The following is a 12,172-nucleotide window of genomic DNA, read 5'->3' on the forward strand; positions in this document are numbered from 1 at the left end:
ATAGTCAATTTTATATGTCAGTTTGGCTGGACCACAGATAAATTTGGTCAGATATTATTCTGGATGTTTCTGTGAAGGCACTTTTTGGATGAGATCAACATTTAAATTGATGGACTTTGAGTAAAGCAAATTGCTCTCTATAAGGGAGGGTGGGCCTCATCCAATCAGTTGAAGGCCTTCATGGAATAAGCAATAGAATTCCTCCAAGCAAGGAGGAATTCTGCCAGCAGATGGCCCTTCGACCCATCTTTTCCTTGGGCCCCTAATCTGCCAGCCTACTCTGCAGATTTTGGATTTATCAAGCCTGCACAATTCTGTGAGCCAATTCCTTACAATAAACCTCTATATATGTATATACACATTCCATTTGTTCTGTTTCTCTGGAGAACCCTAACTAATATACCACCATATGCTTTTTAGGTTGCCTCATGCCACACTGCTCATGTCCTCATTAATTCTGCTCATCCTTTTAGGTCTCTGCTTAGATTGCATTTCCTACAGGAAGTCTTCCCTGACTATCATCAGCCCTACCTCCAAGCTGCAGTGTACCCAAGGAAGCCTTCCTCTGTGTATGCACTCTGTTGTAGTCCTTGTCAAACTAAGCTTTAATTTTCTCATTATAGAAAATTTCAAATTGAGTATTAATTATCTGTGTCCCCAAGTAGATTATGAGCAGAAACTGTGTTTTACTAATAGGTCCTGGTACATAGTTGCTGAATGATGAATGAATGAATGAATGAATGAATGAAAAATAAGTGTGAATGCTTGTATGTGTTTCTGTTGCTACTGTAACAAATGTTAAAAAGCAAAATTCAACTGAGTAAAGTTTAAAGATCTTACTTGCTTTGTTCAACAACTCATGAGTTGGACAACATCCCACCTAGCAGATAAAAGCTCCAAGGAGCTGTACAAAGTGGAAGAATTTATGGGCAGAAAGGGACAAGGGAGTTAGACTAGCAAAAAGTGGATTGGTTATGGCAAGGTCATCCTCCCGTGGAGGATGGCAGGCTTGTATTAAGCAGATCACCTCGCTAGTGCTGACCAGGTAATTCCTGATTGGCTTAAGATTCAATTCCTTGGAGAAGCTGAAATTTTAGTAAAGTTAGATATCAAGTCTCATCTTGATTATGTAGGGCTTAGTATGAATGACTCTATTTTGGGCCTGTTGTCTCTTTTTTAACAATTCCCCCCTTTTAATCAGACTCTCAGCCTCACTAAGAGATGCGATCAAAATTTAAGGCATTAGCACTACTCCCAGCTACCTTCTCTGGGGTTTCACAGTTTTTACTGACCCTCTACATGGTATTTACAGGTCATGACGTCTTGTTGCTGAATCTCTGTGGTATTCACAGGTCACAACTTCAGGTTTGCATTTTTTTAAGTCAGTCATTCTCTTTATTCCTTTCTTGACGCTCTAGTCTTAGGGGGATCATTTGTTTAGTGGTTGGCAGCTACAAATACGAATTTAAAGCTTTTGAGAGGGTAGACTGCCCCAGGGGAACTACTATGATTATTATAAGCAGGATAATTCCCAATGTCTGGAGTGCACTCCAGAGCTGTGTTCCACGAGACCCAGACCAATCAGAATCAAAGAAATCAAAAAACCCCACTGAAGGAGTCTGTTTCTTAGGCCAAGTAGCTTGTTCAGTGATCTTACGTAGCTGAGTTTCAGTTTCTCCAGAAGTATTCCCCCAGGTGCAGCAAGTGGTATTGGCCATAACAGGCACCTCCTTGCTCAGCTGAAAGGAAATCAATCAAGGGATGTCCTGTTATCGAGGACAAGGGTGGCCAGAGAATTTTAAGGATTTTTGTTGGGTAGCTATTGCTTTACCAACAAACTCTGCAAAATCTTCAACGGTTAACAGGAGGTTTCTGATCACAGCCTCATTTGCATTTACTCCTAACATGGGAGGACTGATCTATTGAAGGAAGCTAATTTCGAATCCTGAATGCCTCCTGGTAATTCTTGTTTGAGTCTGTGGCTTGGGACTGGAAAGGTGACAGCCATGGAGGTCAGTAAAATTTAAGAGTCTGTAGACCACACAAGAGGTTTTCTTCTGCTGACACTCACCTTCTGTCCCTTCATTTAAACAGAGCCTGGATGCAAGGCTCCCTGGGTTTGGGGGTTTTTGGCCAGAGACAAGGAAATGGACTCCCAGGGTTAGGGGTTCTGACACAGTAGAGAGGAGGCTGAGTTTTGTTTGAGAAACTGAGGTGTTGGAAGTCAGAGAGAAGTTTGTGACAGGCAGAACTAAGGATTGCCAGCAAATCCAGCAGTTGATTTACTGCCTTTGCAGTGGCCTGAGTGAGATACCTGAACAAGTTACCTTTCCAGGCCAGAGCAAGGCAAAAGGTGGACAAATGAATCATAAAGAACTTCATGGCGTTTAAGAATTAGAAAAAAGATGGTCAGAAAGGGGAGGAGGAATAGGAAGAAACATTCTTGATCCTCTTGATCTGATGTCCTGGGAGGAAACAGTCTCCCTCCACGTTGGCCACTTCTCCTCCTAGTCAGTTTAATTTTGAGGCCTCCGGCATTCACACAGGACCAGATGTCAGGCGGGGTCTTCTTCAGTTGTGAAATAGGTGCCTAAGGTTTGATACCTAACTTGTCTGTGGGGTCAGTGGTTATGAATCCTTGGTAGGATCCTTTCCAGGAATCTCACATTTGCAAAAGAATCAGAGTAAAACGATAACTGCCTGTAAATGACAGAAGACTTTAGTAATGGCCGTGGTTAAAGACCTGGTTAGTGTTCATTATAATGCAATTGATAAAGAAGTTTGGTTATTTCTGTGACGTACAATCTTTTAAGATAATAACTTGGTATAACTGATAACGTTATACCAAGACATATCAGAATTGTAGGAATTTCATATAATTTCTGGAACACTTACAACTTATACCTTCATGAATACCATATGAGGAAGGCTTAGCATTACTTCTTATTTAACAATGCTTCCCATCCAATTTAACGTATCAAGTAAGCCTAATTAGATTAACATCTCCCTTTTTATCAGGAGAGAAAAGATCTTCTGAGATGTTGTAGGGGTCCTCTGGAAAATCCCAAAGTTACTTCCAGGTCAAAAAGACTTTATTTAGAATTTGATTTGGTGAAGTTTGTAAAAAAAAAAAAAATCAAAATTTTGGACACTTGACTAAGTATCACAGATCATCATGAAACAATACATAGTCACCTATTTAATCAAAGCGACAATAAAATATTTCAGAGGCAAATATGAAAGGTTACATAGTTGTAAGAAAAACATAGTTTTTTTTTGGTTTTTTTTTGTTTTTTACTTTTCAGAAGACTCAGTTTTCTTAAATATTCAAAGACCCGATGAAGACAGCACAAAGCAAAGAAAATTATTTTGGTAAGACATTCAATCTAGACAGATTACTGAAATGGTAAAGAAAAAAACTTCACAGTATCTTTCTTATAAAGAACAGACCAATAGTCCAAAGAAACTTTGAGGAAGAAAACAAAATTCTGATTTCACACTGTGTACTTCTGATATAAAAACCTCTTTACCTGCATCTATTGAGATGATCATGTGATTTTTGTCCTTTAGTTGATGTGATGTATCACATTGAGTGATTTGTGTATGTTGAACCATCCTTGTGTCCCTGGCATGAATCCAACTTGATCATAGTGTATGATCTTTATGTGTTGCTGGATTCTGTGTGCTAATATATTGTTGAGAATTTGTGCATCTATATTCATCAAAGATACTGGCCTGTAACTTTCTTTTTTGGTAGTCTCTTTGTCACTGGTTTTGGTACAGGATGATGGTGGCTTCACAGTATGAGTTTGGGAGTATTCCTTCCTCTTCAGTCTTTTGGAAGAATTTGAAAAGGATCAATACAAGTTCTTCCTTACATGTTTGGTAGAATTCCCCAATGAAATTATCTTGTCCCAGACTCCTCACAAAAACTACTAGAGCTAATAAATGCATTCAGCAAGGTAGCAGGATACAAGATTAACATGCAGAAATCTGTTGCATTTCTTTACACTAAAAATGGAATATCAGAAAAGGAAAGGTTTAAAATCCCCTTTAAAATCATATCAAAAAATGAAATGAAATACATAGGAAAAAACCAACCAAGGAGGTGAAAGACTTATACACAGAGAACTATAAAACATTGATTAAGGAAATTAAAGGTAATTTAAAGAAATGGAAAGATATCCCATGCTCTTGGATTGGAAGAATTAATATTGTGAAAATGGCCATCCTACCCAAAGCAATACAGGTTTAATATGATCCTTATCAAATTACCCAGGACATTTTTCACAGAACTAGAACAAATAATCCTTAAATTTATATGGAATCACAAAAGACCCAGAATTGCCAAAGCAATACTGAAGAAAAAGAAAGAAGCTGGAGGAATAACTCTCCCAGACTTAAGAAAATACTACAAATCTACAGTAATCAAAACAGCATAATAGTGTGCATAAACAGAAATATGGATCAATGCAACAGAATAGAGAGCCCAGAAACAAACACACAGACCTGCAGTCAATTAATCATTGACAAAGGAGGCAAGAATATATAATGGAGAAAAGACAGTCTTTTCACAAGGTGTTAAGAAAGCTGGACAATCGCATGTAAATCAATGAAATTGAACACTCCCTCACACCATACACAAAAATAAACTCAAAATGGCCTAAAGACTTAAACATAAGACAAAACACCATAAACCTCCTAGAAGAGAACATAGGCAAAACATTCTCTGATATAAATCATAGCAGTGTTCTCTTATTTATTTTAGAAATAAAAGCAAAAATAAACAAATGGTACCTAGTTAAATTTACAAGCTTTTGCATAGTAATGGAAACCGTAAATAAAATGAGAAGACAACTTATGGGATGGGAGAAAATATTTGCAAATGATGCAACTTGGTAAGAGCTTAATTTCCAGAATATACAAACAGCTCATTCAACTTAACAACAACAACAACAACAAAAACCCAATCCAAAAATAGGCAGAGGACCTAAACAAACATTTCTCCAATGAAGACATATGAATGGCCAATAGGCACATGAAAAAATGCTCAGTATCACTAATTATCAGAGAAATGGTAATCAAAACTACAATGAGGTATCAACTCACACTGGTCAGAATGGCTATCATTAAAAAGTCCACAAATGATAAATGCTGGAGATGGTGTGGAGAAAAGGGAACCCTCCTACACTGTTGGTGGGAATGCAGCCATTATTGAAAATAGTATGAAGTTTCCTTAAAAAAAACTAAAAATAGACTTACCCTATGATCTAGCAATCCTACTCCTGGGCATGTATCTGGTGGAACTCTAATTCAAAAAGATACATGCACCCCAATGTTCATAAAAGCACTATTTACAATAACCAAGACATGGAAGCAACCTAAATGTCCATTGACAGATGGCTGAATAAAGATGTTGTGGTATATTTATACAATGGAATACTACTCAGCCATAGAAAATAAAATAATGCCATTTGCAACAACATAGATAGACCTGCAGATCATCATTCTAAGTGATGTAAGCCAGAAAGAGAAAGAAAAAGTACCCTATGATACTGCTTATATGTGGAATCTTAAAAAATGACACAAATGAACCTATTTACAAAGGAGAAACAGACTCAGAGACATTGAAAATGAACTTACGGTTACCAGGGGGAAAGGGGAGGGTGAAGGGATAAACTGGGAATTTGGGATTTGTAGATATTAACTACTACATAGAAAATAGCTAAACAACAAGGTCCTACTGTATAGCACAGGAAACTAAATTCAATACCTTGTAATAGCCTATAATGAAAAGGAATGTGTGTGTGTGTGTGTGTGTGTGTGTGTGTGTATCTGAATCACTATGCTATCACCAGAAATTAACACAACATTGTAAACCAACTATACTTCAATAAAAAAGAAAAAAGAACAAAAAACAAAACCTGTTTTTAACTGAAGTAAATTAATTCGAATCAGTCAACTTGACCACACATAAAATTCCTTTTCTAAGATTTCTTTTCCAGAAACCTTTCACAAGGTTTTGTTTTGTTTTGTTTTGTTTTTAAATATCCCTTCAGACTTTGTCCTTTGTTTTTCCTCTTTCTCATCCTGGATCAGTCATTCTCCTTTCCTTACCTAATTTTCGTGTACACTTGTTTCCTTTCATCCTTATTATTTCTAAGTATTTTTCATTACATATATTGATTAGAATTCTTAACCCTTAGAGCTTAAAATTTTTTTTTCTTTTAATTACTTTTTCTTGAGGGGGTAATCATATATATATATATATATATATATATATATATATATACACATACATATATAAAATATTTTTTTAAGATGGTGGTACTGGGGATTGAACCCAGGACCTCGTGCACGCTAAGCATGCGCTCTACCACTGAGCTATATCCTCCCCCTCCCAGAACTTTTAATTTCTAGTGAAAACTAAAAAGTAAGCAATTGTGGACTGTCTCTTACACTAGTATTCCTTAGACTGGCAAGTTTGTGAATACGTGAATGACCTCTAGAGGCTTATGCTTTCTCACAGTACAGTTTTTTTATGTGGAAAAAGACATGTTTACTGATGCACCCAAATGTCTTTAGTGTCTCTAATAAGAAGTAAAAGTGGATATATCTATATTCAGTCATTAATGTTTTAGTATTCAGAAATGATCTAGATAGTCAATGGATTTCCAGCATTTAGCTTAGCAAAACTTTAACTTTTCAAGTTACAAAAAACTTTTGGCACACTATCTTTTAATAGACATCCTTTTACTCATAATCATTGCTGGAGGTTCACATGAAACTCTTATCTCACTTCTATCTGTCTGTATAACTTGTTCTTAACAATTATCTTCAGACTATCCACGAAAACTTCATGAGACGTTGCACAAAGTCAGCCAAGATATTTTTCTTGCTGAAAAGTTCTATAACAGAGATAACATGAGCTTACTTGACCTTTCGTAAACCTAAATAGAATAAAAGTATTATATTAAATGCTGGTAACTCTGAAAACATGCCTGTTTTAATTAAACCAACAAACTTAAACTAGCTTTTGTTTACTAAAGATTTACCCTAATCATGTTAACTTGAAAAATATTCGGTTTGATTTCTCTATTTTTGAGACTCTGGAAGTGCTTATTTTCTTTAAGTCAATTAAATAAGATTCTTTTACAAATTAATCAGAGCAATACCACTCGAAGTTAGAAAAATATCACACATCTATGAAATACATTCATAGATACTCATAAACATTTAGACAAATGCAAACAGAGATCTTACAGCTTTCATTTAAAAATTTTAGCCATGAAACAAGTATAATAATGCAAAACTCACTAGCTTATAAAAGAACAGTTGGATCCAAACTTTTATTTTGGCAGTTGGAATGATTTAAGTTTACCTGCTCAGATGGTTAAAGTTTTTTCTACTGATATTTTTGGAGAAGACATTTAAGAATTGTATTCATCCTTGGCAAGTAATCTAAGGAAGCTGTGGACTAGATTTGGGGCAAGGAAACTTCTGTGTCAATTTATATTTTTAAAAGGCTCTTTCTCCCTTTTTTTTCCTAGTCTTAGGGATCGGAGATGGTAAGCATAGGTGGACTGTTTCCAGAGTTGCATTCTGGTTTTGCAAAGATTTGAAAGGACAATTATTTTTAATTCCTCAAACAATGGGTTGTAGCCTAAATGATATCTAGGGGCTGGTCTGTTCTTCCAACTCCATTATCTTCAATTTGCTTGTTTATATAAAGGAGAAGATTTCCAACTAAGACAGAAATGAAATTATTTCTGTACTCTGGATATAGGGCTGTTTGTCTTTGGAATGTTTTAGTATATCTTACCATAAGGGTTTCAGAAGGTTTTACTTTCCTTCTAGATGTATTTAACTTATGGGAAGAGGCCTAAACAAAGTTCCTATCAGGCTCTGAATATCAGCTTCCAATTTGGCCAACTTCTGACAATAGAGCTACATTAAAAATCCTTTCAAATACCTTGTCAAGTTTCAGTTAGGACAAACAGTAAATATTTCTGGCAGTACTGAGCAATCCCATGGACACAAGAGGTGTCCCTAAAGAAGGTACAAAAGGTACTACCCTCCCAAGATCTAGAGCCACTCCCAAAGATAGCCAAAAGGAAGAAGGACTTAGACAGTTCCCCTGAGGGCTGCCAATAGACCCTAGCCACAGATGGAGTTCAATCCCCATTTCTGCTCAGCCATGTTTTGGGTCCCCAACCTGGCAGTTACCAAGCCAAGCTCTCAGGACAGAAAACAAGACAGACAAGAAGGTTACAGCTGTCCCTGGGAGATAAAGGGTCAATAACCAATGGGTCTGGATTTGGAAAGGGATGATGTGAAATGTATTTTCCTCTCTCAACCTGGCACTGCAGGTAGAGATTCAAGAGAGCCGATTTTGGTAATAATTCTCACCCTTCACTGGTTTCTGCCAGTTTTCCCAGGATCAGAATTTGGCATGGTTTTCCATTAATTTTAATTTTTGTTCCCCTTGTGGTTTGAGGGACTAGCATAGCAGATTACTAGAAAATCCCTTAGACATCCATCAGCCCTGAGGGGGCCATATGGGAGTCCTTTTCCCCAGTAATATGGGGGCATTCAAGTTGAGGTGGAAGAGTGTGCATAAAACCTTTGAGGAAAATCTTTTTTCCAGTGTCCCAGTTGGCTACAAATGAGACATTGACCCATGGGCCAGCATTTTGATGATGGACTCCTAGCAGGGTGCAACGAGGGAGGCCCTGGTATTATTTTGGGTTTCTGGCCTTGGAGCTGTTGCAGCTGTAAGGTTAATAGCTTTGTGGACTTTTGTTTACAATCTTGTTCCAAAGTTCTAAGTGCTCAGCTATAGTGCAAGTCCAGGCAGACCAGTGGCCTCACATCCTATTTCCTGCCCGTTGTCAATCCACCCATCTCAAGAGACAATCCATTAACAGATAGGGCAGCTAAAGCAGGTTCGGTGACATCATTTATTGTGTGGAACCCAAAATGCTGTAGGAAGAGAGCTTCTAGGTGCGCTTTAAAGTTTGTTACAGATTCATCCTTCTTTTGTTTGCATGTTTGAGTAACAGACCAATCTGCAGGCAAGGAAGACTCTAGGAATGGTTTTTAAAAGCTCACTTGCTATTTGGCAAGCTTTTTCTGGTCCATAGGAGACCACGTTGAAGACTGAGGATCTCAAATATCATCCTTGAGGTTAATGCCGCTCTGTTCCCTGCATCCACTTTTGGGATTCACCAGGTCCTACCAGCATGTGCAGAAGCTGATAAAGACCCGGCAGCCTGGGGTCATAGGCGTCAGCTTTTGGGATCTTCCATGGGTTTAGAAAATTCTTTAATCCTTAGTTCAGCCCTTGACCAAGAAGTAGAAGATCCCTGAAGAGGATCACCTGCAGCTTCAGGTGATCTTATTTTATTTTACTTTTTATTTTCATTTTCTGTCGTTTTAGTCTAAGATTGAAACCGATAGCTATAACAACAGTTGAGATGCCACAAAGAGCTGCATGCTTTTGCTATTAGAAGACATTTGCTAAAGCATTTGAACTTTACCTCTTAAAAAATTAATATGGTCCATCAACAGAGGAATGGACAAAGATGTGGTGTGTACACACATACGCATGCACGCATGTGTGCGCACACAGTGGAATACTACTTAGCCATAAAAAAGAATGAAATTCTGCCATTTGCAACGTGGATGGACCTAGAGAGTATTGTGCTTAGTGAAGTAAGTCAGACAGAGAAAGACAAATGCTGTATGTTATCACTTATATGTGGAATCTAAAAAATAAAATGAATGACTAACAAAACAGAAACAGACTCACAGATACAGAGAACAAACCAGTGGTTATCAGTGGGGAGACGGAAGTGGGGAGGAACAAGATGGGGTAGGAGATTAAGAGCCACAAAATCCTCTGTATAAAATAAATAAGCTACAAGAATATGTTGTACAACACAGGGAATATAGCCAATAATTTATAATAACTTGGAGTATAATCTATAAAAATATTGAATTACTGTGTTGTATACCTGAAACTAATATAGTATTGTAAATCAACTATACTTCAGTTTTTAAAATGAATATGGAGGTTTCAAGCATTTTTGTCAGCGTAAAATCATTCACAACAACCTTCTAGTTAACTTATTTTCTATCTTTTCCTAAAAAAGGTAATTCTCACTTACCAGAACCACATCCACCACTGAAGAATTCAAAGCTTTTGAGCTCAAAAGTGATCAAAACACAAAGATAAGTGTAATTAGTAGCCCAAAGCTTGGTTGAAATGTTTAAAGAACAGTGAATACCCAATAATAAATACCAAATAGATTATCATTGTTTCCATGAGTTAATGACTCATCACCTAAAACCACCTAAGATTGAAAATTTCTGTACTGTGTTTGTTGGTATAAAGCCTCATTCTTAATGCTTCTCATGGCATCACAGGTTTTATAAATTAAATAATTCATTTTCAGCATTCCACAGTAATCATCAGTTTCAAAAACTAATATACATCTGCATGTTACACAAACATACAATTCTTTACATAAGCATTTTGTCATATATCAACTCAGCCTCAAATAATACAACAAGCTATATAGGACAAACCACCACAGAACTGTTGCATGTTCTCTTTCCCCAGTTGTGGGCAGGTAGCACTTTTAAAAAAATAAAGTGATGAAAAATCAGAAATTTTGCATCTAGTATTTGACTTCAACTTTTTATTGTCTTATCACCTTCTGGTACCACCATATCCTGCTGCTGTTCTGGATCCTGTCTCTGAGCTTGACTGCCAAAGAGCTGCCTGTGCCTCCCTGAAGCAGTAAGCAGGGCTCTTCCATGTGCTGGAGTGTGAGGGAGGGTGAGATGGGTGGTACCATGAGTCTGAGAAGGGCGTTGCTGCTCTATTGCTGCCAAACAAGTATCCTGATGTTCCCAAGCCAGTCCAGAGCCCTGGTCCTGAATGTTAATTTCCTCGTCCTACGAAAGCACTGCCAAAGCCAGAAGTTGCACTGTGCAGACCTGTGAACTCAAACTTACAGCCTCCAGGAAGGGTCCTGCTGAGTTGGTGAGTCTCTGATTATGATGGGAATATGGAGGATACCCAGGATATAGTGGAAGAGCATCTTGACCATCAACTAAGGGACAATTCATAAACTCCAAAGGCAATAGCAAGTAGCACCACCGTGGTGATCACTCCACTGATGCCACAAGAATCTGGGGAGTACAGCTTACCATCATGATCAGAGAAAGAGCTAAAGCCATGACTTTTTCTGACTCTCAATTTCTTCAGGCCAAGTTCGATGTAATTGAAGTTATGCTCCATGCTAGAGGAACATCTTAGTATTATACTAGTCTTCAGAGGATTCATATCTTTCACAGCTCACCACAGTTTCCCCAAATTGGTAAATGATATCTAAATTGGCCTTATATCCTCACTGTACAGATAACCATTGCAGCCTTCATGCTGACACTATGACTCTGGGGGTATAAGATTCTCATCCAGCTATGCCTCTAACACATTTCAGTGTGGGGTTGGATCTAACCCACAGGAAGTGGTGTTGTGGTCCTAGTGGAGGGTAGGAGCATCCCACAGCAGAGTTCTGTCTGGGTTGTTGCAGCCAAGGGCAGGGCCTGTGATCAGCAGAAGTGAAAGGAGCCTGAGGGCAACATCCAGCCACTTTTGGCCTGCTGACGTTGGCCACACACTCAGTGAAGATGACAGGCGCTGGTGGGCCGGCACCAGGCTGCAGAAGTCCACCTGCCGCCATGCACACGAGCCTGGGAGAATGGAATTAAACAGTCTCTTCAGAGTGGAGAGGCGATTCAGACAGAGGATTACTAGAATGAGTACGGGGAGTGATACAAGTTACGTCAGTCTCATAGTCTTCTGTTTTATGTGCATCTTGTACCTTGAATTTTTCATTAGCCTTTGGCAGTAACTCTTAATGAAGCTATTTTGGAGTGTTGCAGCCCTTCGGAGGCTTCCGTATGACAACTTAATTAGGTAACCTATTCTGTGTGTTTGATTTGGGAGCCCTTGCTCCCAAAGTACATTTAATTGATCTTGTCTTGGAACGTTTCTCGTAATGGCCATTGTAGTGCTAGGTTGTCTTGGTAAGACTTTGCCGTCTTTGTAGATAGCCACAGCTCCTGGGACCACAGTTCTTAGACATGAACAAGCGAGTGT

At 38.2% G+C, this 12,172-nt stretch overlaps 1 pseudogene; it reads right to left on the reverse strand.

Annotated features, from left to right (window-relative positions):
* Positions 1-10,714: 10,714 nt before the first annotated feature.
* LOC102518544 lies at positions 10,715-11,753 on the reverse strand (annotated as a pseudogene).
* Positions 11,754-12,172: the final 419 nt, after the last annotated feature.

This window comes from Camelus ferus, chromosome 17, assembly GCF_009834535.1.
Source record: "Camelus ferus isolate YT-003-E chromosome 17, BCGSAC_Cfer_1.0, whole genome shotgun sequence".
In the NCBI taxonomy this organism is placed as follows: Eukaryota; Metazoa; Chordata; class Mammalia; order Artiodactyla; family Camelidae; genus Camelus; species Camelus ferus.